At 38.5% G+C, this 22,940-nt stretch overlaps 1 protein-coding gene across 3 annotated transcripts in view; it reads right to left on the minus strand.

The window, feature by feature from the left end:
- LRRK2 (leucine rich repeat kinase 2) overlaps positions 1-22,940 on the minus strand; it is a 649,887-nt gene that overhangs the window by 54,889 nt on the left and 572,058 nt on the right. The window lies entirely within an intron of this gene.

Genomic DNA, 22,940 nt, shown 5'->3' on the forward strand with positions numbered 1-22,940 from the left:
AAAGAAAAAAAAACCCCCATAAATAATCAATTTCGCAAACATTTTATGCTGTGCAGCTAGTATAACAAGTCACTGGAAACACATTAAGTACACTGTCCCTTTAAATTGTGGATGTGCCATGGGTAAGTAGACCTGCCTGTGCTGTAGTTCCCATTGCCGGGTCACTTACTGTATATGCTAATACTCAATACCAAGGATTTCAAACTTAAGGGCGACTGCGAGTTACATACAGAAAACATATGCACTAAAGTGAAATTCCATCACATGACCAGTGACACAGAACACAGGCATCTTACAATAGGGCCCCAAGGCCATTAGAATTACATGTGCTAGCATCATAAGCAAGTGATACTTTGCTTTCAGAGGAAACTCTTGGATGGAAATGTAATAAAGGAAATCTTTCCAATCCCCGACTCCTGGTTTCTGAATAACAGAGACTGCACAAAGAACACAGTACAGTATATCTTTTACACATCATAAGAGTACTGAGCACTGCCTGTATCTCTAAAGATTGTGAAGCTTGTATCCTATCTGACCAGGTGCTCTGCTGTGACTCTAGGTTTGCAAGTTATTATGGAGACCTGGCTATATTTTTAATCCATCTCAGGCAATCTGTTTCAAATATAGCAATACCTCTGGTCAATCAGTAAACGTCTTGTGAACATTATGAACCTGTAAGATTAACCAGTCAAGAATACAAGTACACTGGTTCAACCAAGGCAGTTATTTTAAACCTGTATCCTTTTAAAATTACCATTTTAGGTTTAAAGGAACAGCAAAGTAAAAAAAAATAATCTTAAAAACATAAATTATGCTTACTAGATAATTTAATTTCCTTCTGTATAAGGAGAGTCCACCGCTTCATTCCTTACTGTTGGGAAATACTGAACCTGGCCACCAGGAGGAGGCAAAGACACTCAGCCAAAGGCTTATATACCTCTCCCACTTCCCCTTGCCCCCAGTCATTCTTCCGAGGGAACAAGGAACAGTAGGAGAAATATCAGGGTATAAAAGGTGCCAGAAGAGAAATATACATTTAGGGGTCCGCCCATTGGAGAAACACGTGCGGGGGCCTTGGACTCTCCTTATACAGAAGGAAATTAAATTATCTGGTAAGCATAATTTATGTTTTCCTTCTTAATATAAGGAGAGTCCACGGCTTCATTCCTTACTGTTGGGAAACTTATACCCAAGCTCTAGAGGACACTGAATGATAACAAGAGGGACAAAAATAGAGGCGGACCCTAATCTGAGGGGCACCACAGCCTGCAAAACCTTTCTCCTGAAGGCTGCTTCAGCTGAAGCAAAAACATCAAACTTAGAAAAAGTGTGTAAGGAGGAGCAGATAGCCGCATTACAAATCTGATCCATAAAGGCCTCATTCTTAAAGGCCTAAGAGGAAGTCACTGCTCTAGTAGAATGAGCCGTAATTCTCTGAGGAGGTCTATGTCCCGCTGTCTCATAAGCTAAGTGGATAAGACGCAAAACAAAAACAAAAACAGAGGCGCCACATGTGTGGATCAATATAACCAGAAATCCAGTAAAGGAGTAGAATAAGGGTACTCACAAACGGGGCGGCACTCTCTTGTGCCAGTAGAAGCGGGCTGGTTTTCAACAGCAAACCAGCTGGCTGTGTGTCTCCCAGATCGATAGAGAATGCTTGTCTCCTGGATGTCAAACACCGGCCAAAAACTGCAGTGGAAGGAGGAGGAAGAGCTACAGTGCCCTTAGGTTACTGTTATGAGGATAGTAACACCAACACCAGACTTATGTAAAAGTATAAAATCAGTATTTTATTATACACAATAAAAATACCAAATGGTATAACAAATTACAGCTGGGTGATGACAACCTATCTCCCCATAGACCATACAATATAGCGACGCGTTTCTCGGGGAACACCCCGTTTCCTCAGGCTTGTATGTCTGTTGTATGCATAAATGCCCTTTATATAGGGCTCAGTAACCTAATGTTCAAATGAACCCTCCCCTTCCTTTATCCGGATTGACCTATCATGTCCTTCCTTTCCAAACACTCCCCATTGTTGTGGAGATGTATCAATAAATTAGTTCCAATTATATATCGTAATTAGATTTGAATTTATACAAATTCATTTGCCTATGTGTCCCTGATAGCAATATATAAATAAGCAATTGGATCGTTAGTTACCGGTCTCGATCATCCGCTATGTGTAATATAATTGTAGTGAGAAGACTGACATGAGTTCCATACCTAACCAATAGGGTTACGGCCATATCGGGGGCCTGTTCTAACATGGCAATCCCATTGGTTACACTCTCGGCTGTATGGCATGGCAATCCCATTGGTTACGCTCTGGGCTGCGTATTGTGTTGTCATGACATAATGTCATGTGATCGGTAGTGTGGCAAATAGCTGTTACATATAATGTTGTCATGACGTAATGTCATGTGATCGAGGGTGTGCCAAATTGCTGTTGCCGTGCTTCCGACGTCCATACGGAATGACGCCTGATCACATGATCACTACGGCCCAAGTCTATATAGCTTTATAGTGTTGTGGTTGCTAAGGGCGACATGATTACGCCCATATCTAACTGCAGAGCCAGTGACAAAGCGCCACAGTAACCAATATCCTGCTATTGGTCATAAATATATCGCTAGTGTCAAACCGACAGTAATATATGAAAACTACAAATTAGTGAGTGTGTTACGCTAGTAGTACGATTAACACATTATGGATCCAGGACAATCCAACAAGATGTGAAAAAAACAAATTAGGAGTGTGGTAGTGAAAAAATTCCCTATCAATTGGTGGGATTATAAAACTAGACTCCGGAACTACAGGATACACTATAAATAAGTGGTTAGTGTTCCGAGGTCAATGTGTTGCCATAATAAATGGTATTGTGTATAATATAAAAGGGATATTAATATAAGTAATGACCAACTCATAAATAAATGTTAATATAATAAAATAAGGATATAAGTGTAGCTAATCACTAACTAGTGAACGGTGCTCCAAATTTCAATAATAAATGTAATAGATAAAATTATCTATACTAGGTGACATGGTTACCCAATGAAATGATGTGACATGCCAGTGTGCTGGGGGTATTAGTGTAAATCAAGTTAAAAGGCTATATCAAAAAGTGAATTCTATTTAAATAATTACCAATAGGTAATAATATTGCCCCCCGATGATCTCTGAGGGTATATAAATATGCTGGTAAGAGAGAAAATATATGTGAAGAGGTGATATGATAGGGTCAAAGTGTTGAGGTTAAAATACCATGTGTAGAATGTACTTAGTCTAAAGTCCTAATGTATTGATACGTAACTATAATTAGAATTTCCCTATAGGTAACAATTTTCTATAGTTTGGGTTATATAATGCTTGTAAATGTGAACCAACAACAATGGGGTGTCGAAAAGTCCAGCTCACAAAATGCACATCTAGCCATACATATGTTCATACATCTAACCAGACATGTATTAGATATAACAATGTCTCACATATAAATATGAACAAAAATATCTACACAAATGCTGCAGAGTCTATAACCTCGTTGAGGCCAATGGGAAATAAGCTATTGAATTTATAAATCCAATAGGTTTCCCTTTGTCTCAATTTAGAAAACCTATTGTACATATTGCTGGGAGGGATTTTTTCCAATGGAGTTATTTTGAATGAACATTTACCAGGAATATAACTATTGCAGATATGCCTAGAGACACTATGTTTCAGCGATTTAGATTCAATGTTCCTCAGATGTTCACTCCATCTGGTCCTGACCTTTCTACAGGTCCTACCTATATACTGGATCCCACATTGGCAGGACAATGCATATATTATATAGTTGGAATCACAGGACAGTCGATTTTTAATAGGTATTAACTCTTTTGTATGGTTAACTAATATGTCACTGTGGCCATGTGTTATATATTTACACATGTGGCATCGTTTCTTCCCACATCTAAAAGTCCCTATTTTGCTAAAAGTATGTTTATTATGAATCTGATCTCTCGGTCTTATGATATCGGTAGATTTCCTTTTTGACATCACCACCTTACTAGGGGCTAGTTTTTGTTTGTAAGTAGGGGCTCTCTTAAACACTAATTTAGGTTGTGATGGAAGTGTTTTCTTCAGGACGGGGTCTTTTAGAAGGATCGGCCAGTGTTTCTTGAGGACTTTATTAATGATTTTATGGTTAGAGTTGTATTGTGTAATAAACAAAGGTTGCTTATTAGCAAAGGTTTCCTTATCTCTGTCTATTGATGCGGCAGAGGATAATAATTGTTCCCTATGTAGATTCTTGGCTTTCTCATAGCCTTTTGTGACTAATTCCGTAGGGTATCCTTTTTCAATGAATCTACATTTCAGGATCTGCGATTGCTGATTATATTGGTCAATGGTACTGCAGTTTCTTCGCAGTCTGCAAAACTGACTAAAAGGAATATTAGTTTTCCATTTTGTTAAATGGTTGCTTGAGAAATGTAGGAAATTATTACAATCCACCTTTTTTAAAAAAGTGGACGTGGATATATTCTCTTCTTGGTCCCAGGATTGAATGACATCCAGAAATTCTATATTTTCTTTTTGTAAATTATGGGTAAAACTAATACCCATATTGTTGTCATTTAGATGTGATACAAAATCTAAGGCTTCTGACTCTAAGCCATCAAAAATAAATATCAGGTCATCTATATAACGGCCATAGAACACCAGATTGCCCCTCCATTGCGAATTATATATGTAGTGACCCATAAAGAGGTTGGCAAAGCTAGGGGCAAATCTGGTGCCCATGGCCGTTAACCTGATCTGTAGATAAAAGGAATCAAGAAACTGAAAATAATTGTGTTTTAAAATAAAATTGATGAGTGAAATCAGATATTCTTTTTGGCTTAGAGGCATGTATAAATCTCTATTCAAATAAGTCAAGGTGGTGTTGATCCCCAGATCATGAGATATATTCGAATAAAGTGATCCAACATCACATGTGAGCCAAAGATACTTCTTATTTTTATCCAATTGCACAAGAGAAAGTTTATTAAGCAGATCTTTAGTGTCCTTAATATAGGATGGTAAGGTAATGACATACCTCTGTAGGTAGATGTCAATGTATTCTGACAATCTGTCGGTGATACTATTCATGCCAGCTATAATGGGCCTACCAGGAGGCTCTTTTTCGTTCTTGTGCAATTTGGGTAGGTGGTAATAATAAGGTATACTAGGATGGTCTGGGGTTAGGTATCTTTTCTCTTTTTTGTTGAGGATCTGCAAATTAAGGCCTTTTCCCAATAAGGTGTTAAGAATTTTCATATACTCTGTGGTGGGATCATACTTTAGTTTAGTGTAATAATTGGTATCCTCTAGAATTCTACAGGCTTCTTTTACATAGTCAGAATAATTCTGCAGCACTATGCCCCCGCCCTTATCAGCCTGGCGGATGACCAGGTTTCGGTCATCCATCAGACTTTTAAGGGCTCTAGCTTCGTTGGGCCAAGTTCTCTTTTTACCCATAATCCTTTTTGGCATAGATTCAAAGTCTTCTAAGACTAGTTGCTGATATAAGTCTATATAGGACACTTCTTCCTTAGGTGGATAAAAGGATGAGGGGGGAGCCAGTGAAGTATGTATTACTCCTTCAAAAAGTTCCTCCATTAGTGAGCTCGGATCATATGATATAACCATAGAAGGATTTCTCATTTGACCTGAATTTAATAGGATAGGTAAACCCTCTATGTTTTGTTTTCTCAAAGCCTTCATTGCAAAATATCTCTGAATTGATAATTTGCGTGTGTATTTATTTAAATCCACAAAAAGTTCAAAAATGTTATGCGAGTTAGGGGGACAATACGAAAGGCCTCTTCCCAGAACTCTCACCTCATCATCTGAGAGTATATGGGAAGAGAGATTGAATATACCCTTTTTTAGTTTTGAGAGTTTTTCTTTTTTGTTGGTTTTCCCTCCCCCTCGCCTTCCCTGTTTGGATAGGGTCTTTTCTTTTGATTTGTGGTAGGATTCGGTCGCCTCCATAGGGGTGCAAGGTTCGAATTCTCTAAAAAAGGCCCAGATGGAGTGGAGGAAATAATAGTGGCCTTTGATGTGGAGGGTCTTACTTCTCTCGAATGGTCAAATACCTCTTCCTGCCCGGAACTGAGGGCTTGGAATCTATTATTGATGGGAATATAATTAGGGTTGTGGTATTCCTGATATTGTGGTGTACCTCTATAGTCCCTATCTGCATAGGTTAATCTATTATAGTGAGGTTCTATATTCCGGTTAGCTCCCTGACCCTCATTGTATTGCTGGGAATCAGTGTTACGGTTACCATTGTGATCCCCATAATAGTTCTCACGTGGGTGACTGAATGGGTTCTTTTGATTGTGTTTATTATTCCGATTGGAGTTATAGTGGGACTGATGGTTATGGTTATTCTTGTTTTTGTGGCGTTGAACCACGGTCCAATCATTGACTTTACTGGGTTTATTTCTATTGTAAGTATAAACTTCCCCTTTACTATAGTCTTCTTCATCTCTTTTAATTTTATTGTTCTTATTAGTTATGATTTCTGTCTGATATTCATCTACTGATTTAATCGTTTGAGTGTTAAGTTTGTGGTATTCAGGATGTTCTTTGAACCCTTCTAGTTCTTTCTGAATGTTGTCTATTTCTACCCCTACCTCATCTACCAATAGCTGTCTATGGGAGATGAGTAGGTCAATAAGTTTAAAGGAACACTCATCCAAAATACCATACCACTTAGTAAGCAAATCTGGGTTGTTCTTAAAGGAGCAATTCTTAAAAACCCGCAAACCCCTAGGGATCTGTTTCTTTTCTTTATATTTCTTTAAACAGTCTAGATCCCACCAATGCCTATTCTCATTTTTGAGTAAGTCTTCCAACTTAGTAAACAGACTCTCTATACTGGCATTGGTGGCGGGGTCAACAATGATTCCTGTATTGTTATCATCATGTGCGGTACTTTGTCTCCTTAAAGCTCTCTCAGAGGAAGACAACATGTTGATACAAGATGATAGCAATAAAGGCAAATAATAAAAATAAAACCAACAGTTGTAAAAATGTATTCAATAATTAACAAATAATAAAGAAAATATAAAAATATATGAATAATGAGAAGTAGCAGCTCTCCTATCAAACCAAAAAACCAGGTAAAAATAAAACTATGCGGGAGTCACCGTGATAATACTATCACTAGGCTCCTATAGGAGGCGCTTGAATCTGGTGTAGGTAATAATAAAATATCAGTGCATGAAAATGTAGAAAATAGACGGCTGGCAATGGAACAGATGACAGTGTTTAACACTAGTATGCCAACACAGATCATAAATTATGAGAAATAAACAATATAAAATATAAAATATAAAATGTATACGAATCAAATGGTGTATGCAACCCAATCTGGAAAGTCCAGCGAGTCTCTTCAAATGTCCATCAGTACTTGAACAGGCTGCTCTCTGTCTTCACCCAACTGGATGATGTATTCTATGATGCAAAACAAAAACAAAAACAGAGGCGCCACATGTGTGGATCAATATAACCAGAAATCCAGTAAAGGAGTAGAATAAGGGTACTCACAAACGGGGCGGCACTCTCTTGTGCCAGTAGAAGCGGGCTGGTTTTATAGTGTATCCTGTAGTTCCGGAGTCTAGTTTTATAATCCCACCAATTGATAGGGAATTTTTTCACTACCACACTCCTAATTTGTTTTTTTCACATCTTGTTGGATTGTCCTGGATCCATAATGTGTTAATCGTACTACTAGCGTAACACACTCACTAATTTGTAGTTTTCATATATTACTGTCGGTTTGACACTAGCGATATATTTATGACCAATAGCAGGATATTGGTTACTGTGGCGCTTTGTCACTGGCTCTGCAGTTAGATATGGGCGTAATCATGTCGCCCTTAGCAACCACAACACTATAAAGCTATATAGACTTGGGCCGTAGTGATCATGTGATCAGGCGTCATTCCGTATGGACGTCGGAAGCACGGCAACAGCAATTTGGCACACCCTCGATCACATGACATTACGTCATGACAACATTATATGTAACAGCTATTTGCCACACTACCGATCACATGACATTATGTCATGACAACACAATACGCAGCCCAGAGCGTAACCAATGGGATTGCCATGCCATACAGCCGAGAGTGTAACCAATGGGATTGCCATGTTAGAACAGGCCCCCGATATGGCCGTAACCCTATTGGTTAGGTATGGAACTCATGTCAGTCTTCTCACTACAATTATATTACACATAGCGGATGATCGAGACCGGTAACTAACGATCCAATTGCTTATTTATATATTGCTATCAGGGACACATAGGCAAATGAATTTGTATAAATTCAAATCTAATTACGATATATAATTGGAACTAATTTATTGATACATCTCCACAACAATGGGGAGTGTTTGGAAAGGAAGGACATGATAGGTCAATCCGGATAAAGGAAGGGGAGGGTTCATTTGAACATTAGGTTACTGAGCCCTATATAAAGGGCATTTATGCATACAACAGACATACAAGCCTGAGGAAACGGGGTGTTCCCCGAGAAACGCGTCGCTATATTGTATGGTCTATGGGGAGATAGGTTGTCATCACCCAGCTGTAATTTGTTATACCATTTGGTATTTTTATTGTGTATAATAAAATACTGATTTTATACTTTTACATAAGTCTGGTGTTGGTGTTACTATCCTCATAACAGTAACCTAAGGGCACTGTAGCTCTTCCTCCTCCTTCCACTGCAGTTTTTGGCCGGTGTTTGACATCCAGGAGACAAGCATTCTCTATCGATCTGGGAGACACACAGCCAGCTGGTTTGCTGTTGAAAACCAGCCCGCTTCTACTGGCACAAGAGAGTGCCGCCCCGTTTGTGAGTACCCTTATTCTACTCCTTTACTGGATTTCTGGTTATATTGATCCACACATGTGGCGCCTCTGTTTTTGTTTTTGTTTTGCATCATAGAATACATCATCCAGTTGGGTGAAGACAGAGAGCAGCCTGTTCAAGTACTGATGGACATTTGAAGAGACTCGCTGGACTTTCCAGATTGGGTTGCATACACCATTTGATTCGTATACATTTTATATTTTATATTGTTTATTTCTCATAATTTATGATCTGTGTTGGCATACTAGTGTTAAACACTGTCATCTGTTCCATTGCCAGCCGTCTATTTTCTACATTTTCATGCACTAATATTTTATTATTACCTACACCAGATTCAAGCGCCTCCTATAGGAGCCTAGTGATAGTATTATCACGGTGACTCCCGCATAGTTTTAAGTGGATAAGACTCCTCAACCAAAAAGATAAGGAAGTCGAAGAGACCTTCTGACCCTTATGCTTCCCAGAATATGCCACAAACAAGGAAGACGTTTGTCTAAACTCCTTAGTAGCCTGAAGATAAAGTTTCAAGGCACGAACCACGTCCAAATTATGACGTAAACGTTCCTTCGAAGAAGAAGGATTAGGACACTTCTCTGCCATCCTTCTGTGACGAAAGGCAAAGAATGACTGGGGGATAGGGGAAGTGGGAGAAGTATTTAAGCCTTTGGCTGGGGTGTCTTTGCCTCCTCCTGGTGGCCAGGTTCAGTATTTCCCAACAGTAAGGAATGAAGCTGTGGACTCTCCTTATATTAAGAAGAAAAAATAAAGTTATAAATTTAGTTTTAAAGGTCTACACCACTAATAAATTCATTATTTTATGAAATGATAATGATTTAGGCAGTCTCCCTAAATGAACTGGCATTTGAAAGTCAATTTTAAACTTTCATGATACAGATGGAGTATGACATTTTAATCCCCTTTCCAATTTACTTATATTATCAAATTTGCATTGTTTTCTTGGTATCTTTTGTTGAAGAGTAAACAGGTAGGCTGATAGGACCTCAAGAGTGTGCACGTGCCTATAGCAGTCTATGGCAAGAGTTTTTGCAACAATGTATAATTGCTATAAAAAAATGTTGCAAACGCTGCTATCACATGCACGCTCCTGAGTTCACCTAGGATTATTCATACCAAGAGAACTTAGTAAAATTGATAACTGGAGTAAAGTGGAAAGTTGTTTAAAATGTTATGTTCTATCTAATTCGTATGCTTAATTTTGACTTTCATGTCCCTTTAAGGAAGGTGAGTGATCACTCAAAAGGCCATAGAGTATGTTTGTTCGTAGAACCAGCTTACTTAGTCAATGCTGCTAATTGGTTATATGGCTCACATTTAAGAAAGAACGGACGGGGCGTGCATATACACATTTGCCTATGCACACTATTGCAAATGTGCAACCCCGCCCCCAGCTTGTGCTTAGCCAATCGCATGCAGCAGGGGCTGTCAATCTCCCCAGTCGGAAATGTCCGGGGGAGAAATGCTTTATTACTTCCATAATGGATTTAATTTAGCAGGTTTGTTCACAAATACACAACTTATAATATTAATTTAATTCAGAAAATCAAAGAGTGCTATAGGCTCTATTTAAAGGGGAACCTTTTCCCAAGCAGATATTAAAAGCAGAATTACAATATCTCTGAAACTTGGTGATTGATGACAACAATTTGTGACACCTACATCAGATTTGGGCTTTAGAATAATTATTTTTTTTATTACAAGGGACATGAAACCCCCCAAAAAATATTTAATGATTCAGATAGAATCTATTATCTGATTTGCTTTTTTGGAAGTCTTTGTTGAATAGCATACCTAGGTAGGCTCAAGATCAGCAATGCCCTACTGTAAGCTAGCTTATGATTAGTGACTAAATATACATGCAACTTGTCATTGGCTCACCCAATGTGTTCAGCTAGCTCCCAGTAGTGCATTGCTGCTCCCTCAACAAAGGATATCAAGAGAATGAAGCAAATGTGATCATAGAAGTAAATAAGAAAGTTGTTTAAAATCTCTAACTTTTTCCAGCCACTGCCCCTTTGGTTCCATAAACTCATCATCAGCCCCTCTAGCTTAGCTGTAGAAATAACATAATTTATGCTTACCTGATAAATTTATTTCTCTTGTAGTGTATCCAGTCCACGGATCATCCATTACTTATGGAATATATTCTCCTTCCCAACAGGAAGTTGCAAGAGTCCACCCACAGCAAAGCTGCTATATAGCTCCTCCCCTAACTGCCATATTCAGTCATTCGACCGAAAACATGTAGAGAAAGGAAAAAACCATAGGGTGCAGTGGTGACTGTAGTTCAAATGAAAAAATTACCTGCCTTAAAGTGACAGGGCGGGCCGTGGACTGGATACACTACAAGAGAAATAAATTTATCAGGTAAGCATAAATTATGTTTTCTCTTGTTAAGTGTATCCAGTCCACGGATCATCCATTACTTATGGAATACCAATACCAAAGCTAAAGTACACGGATGATGGGAGGGACAAGGCAGGTACTTAAACGGAAGTTACCACTGCCTGTAAGAAACCCTTTCTCCCAAAAATAGCCTCCGAAGAAGGTATCAAATTTGTTAAATTTGAAAAAGTATGAAGCGCAGACCAAGACTCCGTCTTGTAAATCTGTTCAACAGAAGCCACATTTAAAAAAGGCCCAAGTGAAAACCACAGCTCTAGTAGAATGAGCTGTAATCCCTTCAGGAGGCTGCTGTCCAGCAGTCTCATAAGCTAAATGAATTATGCTTTTTAACTAAAAAGACAGAGAGGCTGCCGAAGTCTTTTGACCTCTCCTCTGTCCAGAATAGACAACAAACAAGGTGAACGTTTGATGAAAACTGTAGTAGCTTGTAAGTAAAACTTTAAAGCACAAACCACGTCCAATATTGTGTAATAGAAGTTCCTTCTTTGAGGAAGGATTAGGATACAAGCATGGAACAACTATCTCTTGAGTGATGTTCTTGATAGATACCACCTTAGGAAAAACCCCAGGTTGGTACGCAGGACTACCTTATCTGTACGAAGGACCAGATAAGGAGAATCACATTGTAACACAGATAACTTGGAGACTCTACGAGTCGAGGAAATAGCTACCCAAAAGGAACTTTCCAAGATAAAGATTGATATCTATGGAACAAAAAAGGTTCAAACGGAACTTCTTGAAGAACCTTAAGAACTAGGTTTAAGCTCCATGGTGGAGCAACAGTTTTTAACACAGGCTTGGATCTAACCAAAGCCTGACCAAATGCCTGAACGTCTAGAATACCTGCCAGACGCTTGTGCAAAAAAATAGACAGAGTAAAAATCTGTCCCTTTTAAGGAATTAGCTGACAACCCTTTTCTCCAAAACATCTTGGAGAAAAGATAATATCCTGGGAATCCAGACTTTACTCCATGAGTAACCCTTGGATTCATAACAATCAGATATTTACACCATATCTATGTTCAATTCTCCTAGAGACAGGCTTTCATGTCTGTATTAAGGTATCAATGGCTGACTCTGAGAAGCCATGCTTTGATAACATCAAGCGTTCAGTCTCCAGGCAGTCCATCTCAGATTGATTCTATTTAGAAGGTTGAAAGGACCCTGAGGTAGAGGGACCTGTCTCAGAAGCAGAGACCGTGATGTAAAGGATGACATGTCCACCAGATCTGCATACCAGGTCCTGCGTGGCTACGCAGGCGCTGTCAAAAACACCAAAGCCCTCTCCTGCTTGGTCTTGACCTCCGGAGGAAAGCCCACTCCCCCGGAAGAAAAGTCTGACGACTTAGAAAATCCACCTCCCAGTTCTCAACACCTGGGATATTGACAGCTGATAGACAAGAGTGAGTCTATGTCCAGTGAATTATTGTAAGACTTCTAACATTGCTAGGGAACTTCTGTTCCCCATTGATGGCTGATGTAAGCCACAGTCGTGTAAATTGTCCGACTGAGTATGATGTACCTCAGAGTTGCTAACTGAGGCCAAGTCTGAAGAGCATGGAATATCACTCCCAGTTCCAGAATATTTATTAGAAGGAGGGTCTCCTCCTAAGTCCACTATCCCTGAGCCTTCAGGGAGTTCCAGACTGCATCCCAACCTAAAAGGCTGGCATCTATTGTAACAATTGTCCCATCTGACCTGCGGAAGGTCATACCCTTGGACAGATGGACCTGATATAGTCACCAGAGAAGAGAATCTCTGGTCTCTTGGTCCAGGTTAAACAGGGGAACAAATCTGTGTAATCCCCGTTCCTCTGACTGAGCATGCATAGTTGCAGTGGTCTGAAATGTAGACGGGCAAACGGTACTATGTCCCTTGCCGCTACCATTAAGCCGATTTCATTCATGTACTGAGCCACCGAAGGGCGCGGATGGGATGAAAAACACGGCAGAAATTTAGAAACTTTGACAACCTGGACTCCGTCAGGTAAATTTTCATTTCTACAGAATCTATCAGAGTCCCTAGGAGGGAAACCCTTGAGATTGGGGATAGAGAACTCTATCCTTGTTCACTTTCCACCCATGTGATCTCAGAAATGCCAGTACTACATCCGTATGAGACTTGGCAATTTGGATGTTTGACGCCTGTATCAAAATGTCGTCTAAATAAGGGGCCACTTCTATGCCCCGCGGCCTAAGGACCGCCAAAGCGACCCCAGAACCTCCATAAAGATTCTTGGGGCTGTAGATATCCCAAAGGAAAGAGCTACAAACTGGTAATGCCTGTCTAGAAAGGCAAACCTGAAAAAACGAAGGTGATCTTTATGCATCCCAATGTGAGGATAAGCATCCTTCAAATCCATTGTAGTCCTCTATTGACTCTCCTGGATCATAGGTAAGATGGTACGAATAGTTTCCATCTGAAATGACGGAATTCTGAGGAATTTGTTTAAGATCTTTAGATCCAAAATAGGTCTGAAGGTTCCCTCACCTTGGGAACCACAAACAGATTTGAGTAAAAACTCTGTCCCTGTTCCTCTCTTGGAACTGGATGGATCTTGTACACAATGTAAGAATGCCTCCTTCTTTATCTGGTTTGCAGATAATTGTGAAAGGCAAAATCTCCCCTTTTTTTGGGGGGAAATCTTTGAAATCCAGAAGATATCTCTGGGATATAAATTCCAATGCCTAGGGATCCTGGGCATCTCTTGCCCACGCCTGGGCGAAGAATGAAAGTCTGCCCCCTATAGGATCCGTTACCGGATAGGGGTCCGTTCCTTCATGCTGCCTTAGAGGTAGCAGCAGGCTCCTTGGCCTGCTTATCTTTGTTCCAGGTCCGATTGTCTCCAGACCGCCTTGGACTGAGCAAAAATTAGACCTTTTTTGGCCCTTGATTTGGACCTATCCTGAGGAAGGGCATGACCTTTTCCTCCAGTGATATAAGCAATAATCTTCTTCAAACCAGGCCCGATAGGGTCTGCCCCTTGAAGGGAAGTTAAATAGCTTATTTATTAAAGTCACGACAGCTGACCATGATATAAGCCATAGTGCTCTGCGCGCCAGTTTAGTAAAAAACAGAATTCTTAGCCGTTAGTCTAGTCAAATGAACAAAGGCATCAGAAAACAAAGGAATTGGCTAGCATAAGCTTGTCAAATATATTCATCCAATGGAGTCGCTAACTGTAAAGCCTCATCAAGAGACTCAACCCAGAACGCCGCAGCAGCAGTGACAGAAGCAATGTATGCAAGGGGCTGCAGGATAAAAACCCTGTTGAATAAACATTTTTTATCCATTGGATCTAAAAAGCACAACTGTCCTCGCCAGAGGTAGTGGTACGCTTAGCTAGAGTAGAAACTCTTCTCTCCACCTTAGGAACTGTCTGCCAGAAGTCCCGTGTGGCGGTAACTATTAGAAAACATTCTTCTAAAAAATAGGAGGGGAAGAGAACGGCACACCTGGTCTATCCCATTCCTTATTAAAAAATTTTTTAGTAAACCTCTTTAGGTATTGGAAAAACATCAGTACACACCGGCACTGCATATTATTTATCCAGTCTACACAATTTTTCTGGCCCTGCGATTGTACACATTCATTCAGAGCAGCCAAAGCCTCCCTGAGCGACAAGTGGAGGTTCTCAAGCATAAATTTTAAATGTAGAAATATCAGAATCAGGTTAAATCATCTTCCCTGAGTCAAAAAAATCACCCACAGACTAAGCATATTGTGAGGTAGTATCATACATGGTTATTAAAGCGTCTGTATGCTCTGTATCTACCCCCAGAGCTATCTGCTTTCCTTTAATTTCAGGTAGTCTGACTAATACTGCTGCCAGAGTATTATTCACCACCTTTGCCATGTCTTGTAAAATAAACGCTATGGGCGCCCTTGATGTACTTGGCGCCATTTGAGCGTGAGTCCCTGAAGCGGGAGTCGAAGGGTCTGACACGTGGGGAGAGTTAGTCGGCATAACTTTCCCCTCGACAGAATCCCCTGGTAAAATAAACGCTATGGGTGCCCTTGATGTACTTGGCGCCATTTGAGCGTGAGTCCCTAAAGCGGGAGTCAAAAGGTCTGACACGTGGGGAGAGTTAGTCGGCATAACTACCCCCACGACAGAATCCACTGGTGATAATGTTTTTAAAAACAAAAAATGATCTTTATTGTTTAACATGAAATCAGTACATCTGGTACACATTCTAAGATGGGGTTCCACCATGGCTTTAAAACATAATGAACACAGAGCTTCCTCTATGTCAGACATGTTAAAACAGACTAATAATGAGACTAGTAAGCTTGGAAAACCACTTTAAATCAAGTTAAGCAAATATATAAAACGTTACTGTGCCTTTAAGAGAAACAAATTTTGTCAAAATTTGAAAAACAGTGAAAAAAGGCAGTAAAACAAACAAAATTTTTACAGTACATGTAATAAGGTAACAGAGCATTGCACCCACTTGCCAATGGATGATTAACCCCTTAATGCAAAAAACAGATCAAAAAAACGACAGACGTTTTTAAAAACAGACACAACAAAACTGCCACAGCAGAGCTGTGGATTACCTTCCCTATAAACGATTTTGGAAGTCTTTTTAGCCCTTTAGAAATGTCCTGTAGTATTCATGGGACTGCTGAAGGAATCTGGATGATTCATTTTGTAATTTTAACTGCGCAAAAAAGCGCTAAATTAGGCCCCTCCCACTTATATTACAACAGTGGGAAGCTTCAGTTAACTGTTTCTATGCAAAATTTAAGCCAGCCATGTGGAAAAAACTTAGGCCCCAATAAGTTTTATCACCAAACATATGTTAAAAAACGATTAAACATGCCAGCAAACGTTTTAAAACACATTTTTACAAGAGTATGTATCTCTATTAATAAGCCTGATACCAGTCGCTTTTACTGCATTTAAGGCTATACCAACATTACAGTGTTATCACCAATGTACGTTAAAAAACGATTAAGCATGCCAGCAAACGTTTTAAAACACATTTTTATAAGAGTATGTATCTCTATTAATAAGCCTGATACCAGTCGCTATCGCTGCATTTAAGGCTTTACTTACATTACTTCGGTATCAGCAGTATTTTCTTAGTCAATTCCATTCCTAGAAAAATATCTTACTGCACATACCTTTTCTGCAGGAAAACCTGCACGCCATTCCCCCTCTGAAGTACCTCACTCCTCAGAATGTGTGAGAACAGCAAATGGATCTTAGTTACGTCTGCTAAGATCATAGAAAAACGCAGGCAGATTCTTCTTCCAAATACTGCCTGAGAAAAACAGCACACTCCGGTGCCATTTAAAAATAACAAACTTTTGATTGAAGAATAAACTAAGTATAAATCACCACAGACTCTCACAACCTCCTATCTATGTTGAGGCTTGCAAGAGAATGACTGGATATGGCAGTTAGGGGAGGAGCTATATAGCAGCTTTGCTGTGGGTGGACTCTTGCAACTTCCTGTTGGGAAGGAGAATATATTCCATAAGTAATGGATGATCCGTGGACTGGATACACTTAACAAGAGAAATTAAATATTTATTAACATTTTAAATTAAATATTTTTTTTAGTTTCATGCATTAAAATTGGTATTGTAATACAAGCTTTTTAAAGTTGATAATCACTGTTCAAGAGTCTTATACACTACATTTGGTCATTAATTCACTATTGTGATTGATGGGCTTGATGAAGTGATACCAGTTTATCAGTGTCTGGTTTTATGGCAATTAGTGGTAGTCTTAAATCACCACATTTAGAAATCTGTAGTTAGTTTCTTAGCTGGCACAACAGGCCTTTTGCTTTGTTTCCTACTACTGCACAGTAATTCCAAACTATACAGTTAAAGGGACAGTCTAATCAAAATTAAACTTTCATGATTCAGATAGGGCAAGCAATTTTAAACAACTTTCCAATTTACTTTTATCATCAAATTTGCTTTGTTCCCTTGGTATTCTTTGTTGAAAGCTAAGCAGACAGGTTCATATGCTATTTTCTAAGCCCTTGAAGGCCGCCTCTTATCTATCTGTATTTTGACAGTTTTTCACAGCTAGACAGCACTAGTTCATGTGTGTCATATAGATAACATTGTGCTCACTCCTGTGGAGTTACTTGTGAGTTAGCACTGATTGGCTAAAATACAAGTCTATCAAAAGAACTGAGATAAGGGGCAATCTGCAGAGGCTTAGATACAAAGTAATCACAGAGGTAACATGGATATTAATATAACAATGATGATTATGCAAAACTGGGTAATAGGTAATAAAGGGATTATCTATCTTTTTAAACAATAACAATTCTGAAGCAGACTGTCCCTAAAGTTAACAAAATGTGCTAACTGGTAAAACAAAGCAAACCCGTCCGTACAAGTGGCTGCAAATCTGTCGCAGTCTGAAAGAGTATAATTTGTGATAAACCTAAATTACCATAAAATAAAGCGCCTTAAAAGCAGAGTTCGGTAAATGTGTTAACAACAATGTGAGAACGTTGTTACGCTTTAGACACCTACACTAGAGCGCAACTAATTGCGATCATTGAGCTTGAGGGGACCCAGTAACATCCTCCTGCACTGATTACCTACTAGTAACGACCACTTTGGGTACCACTGCTCTTTCTGAATCATGAAAAAAAAAAATCCTTTAATTGAAATAAAAGTTTTATTTTTAGATGTTATGGACCTTTCATGATTATTATTCTTTCCTCTAAATAATCCCATTTGTGTAGGAATTCATAAGTCTATAATTTCCATAATGTATTTGAATTCTGTCTCCCTAGATGGATACAAACTTATGTTATATGGTAGTTTCTAGGTTAACTTGTAAGTTTTCAAAAATAAAATTTTCAAAAAAAAGGACCAAAGAGAGCACAAAGAAATTAAATGTGTAAGAACATTTTATTATTGCTCTATTACTTGTATATATTTATCTGTTCAACCCCTGCAAATGGGTTAAGCACATAGTAAAAGTCGGTTCCAGGGCAGCAATTAACTACCAGGACCTAATTGAACACATCTGGTGAACCAGGGACCAATAGCCAGTTGCCACCAATCACCAGCTAGCAACAGAAGTGCATTGCTCCTGCAGGGGATATGGATTTAAACTGCAGCATAAGGCTTATAATGCTATGGGTCTGTAACTGTGCTTTTATCATACCTCATACATATTAAAGTTTTATCATATTAGTGTGATTCTTAATATTTAATAAACCCAAGTGTGTTCCTATACTACACTTACAAGATCTCTGTGCTCCGGTTTTGTGTTTTCACTTGAAATAAAAAATAAATTAAAAAAAAAGTTAAAGCTGTTTATTTTAAGAGAACAGGAAGCACATATCTGTGTATTACTGGACCTTAAAGGGACATAAAACCCAACATTTTTCTTTCAGGATTCAGATGGAGTCTACAATTTTAAACAACTTTCAAATTGTCTTCTACTATAACATTTTCTTCATTTTCTTGTAATCTTTGATTGAAAAGTAAGCTCAGGAGAGTGACCGTCTCTGCAGCATTATATGACAGCAGTTTTGCAACAATGTTACATTACATGTACATTAGCAAGAGCACTATATGGCAGCACTATTTCCTGTCATGTAGTCCAACCATGTGTACATTACCTATCTAGATATCCCTTCAACAAAGAATAATATGAGAAAGAAGTAAACATAAGTAAATTGGAAACTTTTTTAAAATTGTATTCTTTATTTGAATCATGAAAGAAAAATGTTGGGTTTCATGTCCCTTTAAGAACTATTTGCTAATTAGCTAATAAGGAGAATTCCCAGTGCTATATTGATGGACAGTGACAGTAATTTTACAAAAAACTAACAAAAAAAGCACTAATGTTTTTTAAAAAAATGTAGATGCCAAAAACACAAAGTGGAAAATAATTGTATTAATGTATTAGATTAATATATAATCTTATACTTGTTCTATTTATAAATGTACGTTTTTTTTTTGTCTTATCTAAAACATTTCAACCAAAACTTGTTGACGACTTCTTTTATTAAACACATAAATACTGAAAGCATTTCTGTATGAGTCACACACATCAGTGGAACATAGTATGAGTAGAGCAATATCATTTAAAAAGGTTACAATGAGACATTTTCCTTTGCAAGAGAAAGGTAAATATTTAAGGATGTAATGAATACTGTCATACTGCATGTAGACATTCTGTCTGTTCTCTGTACATGCCAATATTTACCCTATACACATATAAAGCGTGAAATGTTCATATAGGAGTGGCCTTCCAACCAGATATACTAACTAAGGTTCTAAGGCATCTGTGACAACAAACAAATCATAGATAAGCTCTCCAAATATGAACGGTGTAATAAATATGTGCAATAGGATCTAACTCACTACATGAAGAAAAAAAGGTGTAGAAAACAACAAACCAATAATATTTTACATATCTCTGTGTGGTCAAATATTATCCTCTTTCAAGGGACATTAAACAGTTTGAGATTGTAATATAAAATGTTTCATTATATGTAATATTTCAGCTTTGCAGTATGCACTCATTTTTGTTTTTAAAATTATCATGTGCACCATCATGTTGAAATCTAGGTTTCTCCTTATCTACCTCTTCTGCTGAGGACAATTGGGGATATACAAGAGACAATAAAAGAGAATGTGCAAACAAAGCAGTGTGGAAAACCCTGTTAGCCTTGTTTGCACATAATGTTCTAAGGTTTAAACATGTTCATATACTTAGAAGGTTCACAGTAGACAGACAGCTAGGAGAGAAACATACAACCCTTACTAAATACTAACAAAAAGTATAATGCATAAACAATCGCCAGTTGTAGGGGACCCCGGTGAATAAATATGCTCAATGTGATATTAATACAGAGTTCTCCAGGTGTTATAATCAGCAAATAAGTTAGTGTATCATACAAGTGTAGCTTAAAAGGGACATGAAACTTAATTTGTTTTTTCATGATTCAGATGTAGCAAACAATTTTAAACCACTTTTTAATTTACGTATTTTATCAAATGTGTTTCATTCTCTCTGTATCCTTTGTTGAAGGAGCAGCAATTCACAGCTGGGAGCTAGTGGAAAACATCAGGTGAGCCAATGACAAGAGGCATATACATTCAGCTAATCATCAACAGCTTGTTCCTAGAAGTGCATTGCTGCTTCGGGGCCTACTTAGGCATGCTTTTCAACAAAGGATAAAAAGAGAATGATGCAAAGGTAATAGATGTAATATTAAAAAAACTTGTATGCTCTTGTTGAAACTTGTATGCTCAATCTGCATCATGAAAGAACAAAAATGTGGGTTTCAGTTCTCAATCTTTTTTACAGTAAACATACTAATCTGGTATAAGCAGCACATGGAGTTAAACAGAACAAAACTGTAGTTTAAAGGGACAGTCTTCCCCAGAATTTTTATTGTTTAAAAAAAATAGATAACTACTTTATTACCCATTCCCCAGTTTTGCATAACCAACAAGGTTATATGAATATACTTGTTTACCTTTGTAATTACCTTGTATCTAAACCTCTGCAGACTGCCCCCTTATCTCAGTTCTTTTGACAGACTTGCATTTTAGCCAATCAGTGCCATCTCATAAATAACTCTACACACAATCGTCTAGATTACGAGATTTGCGTCATGAGTGGTGCGGTACTAACTTGCAAGTTATTTGCACCGCTCACCTCCCTACAGCACTGCTATTACAGGTTTACAAAAAAACGGCGTTAGCAGGCAAGAAGTGAGCGTAGAGCAAAATTTAGCTCCATACCGCACTCCAATACCAGCGCTGCGGTGAGCTGCGGTAAGCTAGATTTACGTGCTTGTGCACGATTTCCCCATAGAAATCAATGGGGAGAGCCGGCTGAAAAAAAGCCTAACACCTGCAATAAAAGAGCGTAAAGCTAACACCCTAACATGAATCCGGGTCTAAACACTCCTTTGATCTTTCACTTATTAACCCCTAATCTGCCGCCCCCGACATCGCCGACACCTACATTATACTTATTAACCCCTAATCTGCCGCCCAGACATCGCCGACGTCTACATTATACTTATTAACCCCTAATCTGCTGCCCCCAACATCGGCGACACCTACATAATGTTATTAACCCCTAATCTCCCGCCCCCAATGTCGCCGCAACCTACCTACACTTATTAACCCCTAATCTGACACCCCCAATGTCGCCGCCACTATACTAAATTTATTAACTCCTAAACCTAACCCTCACTAACTTTAATGTAATTAAAATAAATCTAAATAAATCCTACTATTACTAAATACTTACCTATAAACTAAACCCTAAAATATAACTAATAGTTAAATTTTATCTAGCTTAGATTTTATTTTTATTTCACAGGCAAGTTTGTATTTATTTTAACTAGGTCGAATAGTTACTAAATAGTTATTAACTATTTACTAACTACCTAGCTAAAATAAATACAAATTTACCTGTAAAATAAAACCTAACCTGTCTTACACTAACACCTAACCTTACACTACAATTAAATCAATTACATAAATTAAATACAATTAACTAAATTACAAAAAAACCCACACTAAATTACACAAAATGAAAAAAAGAAATGATCAGATATTTAAACTAATTACACCTAATGTAATAGCCCTATCAAAATAAAAAAAACCCTAGCCTAAACTAAACTACCAATAGCCCTTAAAAGGGCCTTTTGCGGGGCATTGCCCCAAAGAAATCAGCTCCTTTACCTGTAAAAAAAATACAAACAACCCCCCAACAGTAAAACCCACCACCCACACAACCAACCCCCCCAAATAAAATCCTAACTAAAAACCTAATCTCCCCATTGCCCTGAAAAGGGCATTTAGATGGGCATTGCCCTTAAAAGGGCATTTAGCTCGCCCAAACCCTAATCTAAAAATAAAACCCACCCAATAAACCCTTAAAAAAGCCTAACACTAACCCCCGAAGATCTACTTACAGTTTTTGAAGACCCGACATCCGTCCTCAACGAAGCCAGCAGAAGTCCTCATCCAACCGGGCAGAAGTCTTCATCCAACCGGGCAGAAGTCTTCATCCAGACGGTATCTTCTATCTTCATCCATCCGGCACGAAGCGGGTCCATCTTTAAGACATCCGGAGCGGAGCATCCTCTTCAATCAACGTCTTCTTCAACAATGAATGGTTTAGGGGTTAATATGTTTATTATAGTGGCGGCGATGTCCGGAGCGGCAGATTAGGGGTTAATAATTTTATTTTAGTGTTTGCGATGCGGGAGGGCCGCGGTTTAGGGGTTAATAGGTAGTTTATGGGTGTTAGTGTACTTTTTAGCACTTTAGTTATGAGTTTTATGCTACAGCTTTGTAGCATAAAACTCATAACTACTGACTTTCAGTTTATGTTATGGATCTTGTAGTTTTAGGCTGTGCTGCTCACTTTTTGGCCTCCCAGGCAAACTCGTAATACCGGCGCAAAGGAAGTCCCATTGAAAAAGGACTTTTTGAAAGCTGGGGTAGTTACGTTGCGTTACGGTGCAGCTAAACCTGCAAGACTTGCAATACCAGCGGTAGTGAAAAAGAGCCTTAATGCTGCTTTTTCACTCATACCGCAAAACTCGTAATCCAATCGAATGTTATCTATATGGCACAAA

The sequence above is a fragment of the Bombina bombina genome, chromosome 6, assembly GCF_027579735.1.
Source record: "Bombina bombina isolate aBomBom1 chromosome 6, aBomBom1.pri, whole genome shotgun sequence".
In the NCBI taxonomy this organism is placed as follows: Eukaryota; Metazoa; Chordata; class Amphibia; order Anura; family Bombinatoridae; genus Bombina; species Bombina bombina.